The sequence below is a fragment of the Copadichromis virginalis genome, linkage group LG17 (genome assembly GCF_057382275.1).
Source record: "Copadichromis virginalis isolate Kocher_CV1m ecotype Utaka linkage group LG17, C_Virginalis_male_GT1.1, whole genome shotgun sequence".
Classification (NCBI taxonomy): domain Eukaryota; kingdom Metazoa; phylum Chordata; class Actinopteri; order Cichliformes; family Cichlidae; genus Copadichromis; species Copadichromis virginalis.
In genome coordinates, this window is record NC_140634.1 from 1,382,501 (window position 1) to 1,383,371 (window position 871).

Here is an 871-nt window from a genome sequence, read left to right on the forward strand (position 1 = left end):
GGATCCAGACTATTCACACAGGCCAGGCACACTTTTAGATTTGCAGAGGCTCGCTGTGAAATCGAACACCTACCTAAGCTGTAGCTGCAAACATCTGCAAACATTTAACTGCTGCTAAATCGTGCTGAAGCTGCATCGCTGTGTGGATGCAGGCTGAAATGCACAAACACCTCATTTTTGCTCCTTCACCGTTTAATCTTTTCATCTTCTCCCTCTCTCTCTCTCTCTCTCTCTCTCACACACACACACACACACACACACACACACACACACACACACACACACACACACACACACACACACACACACACCGGCCTCTATCCAACATCTGCTTTGGCGAGACGTTCAATTTAGCTGTGACTTCCAGTAGGAGCCATTAGAAGCTGGACAAGGTCTGAGGCTGCGAGACAAAGGAGGCTTTTCACCCTCAGACCTGACTGACTGCAGTTTAACGTCACGGCCACAGGAGCACTGATGTGCAGGATGTTCACACAGAAAAAGAATTAGGATATGAGGTGAATGTCAGTGTTTATTTTAGTGTTTAATGATGCAGGTTCAGTGGTAACAGCTGTTTTTATGGGTGGGAGCACCTAACAGCTGGAGTTGGTGGAGGCTAACCAGGAGATTTAACACAAAGAGGAAAGGACAGAAAGCAAATAAATACAGTAATAATCCCATTATTGATTCTTCAGTATGACACTGATCACAACATGTGGCTCCATGCTGGGAGCTTCATCAGCATCCTTTCCAAGAAACCAGTCAAAATAAAACAAGTGGAGGAGATGATGACAACCTGTGATGTGAGGAGTTATCATCTACCTCCAGGAGTGGATTCCAGCTCAAAGGCATTGTGACTGAAATGTGTTCAGTT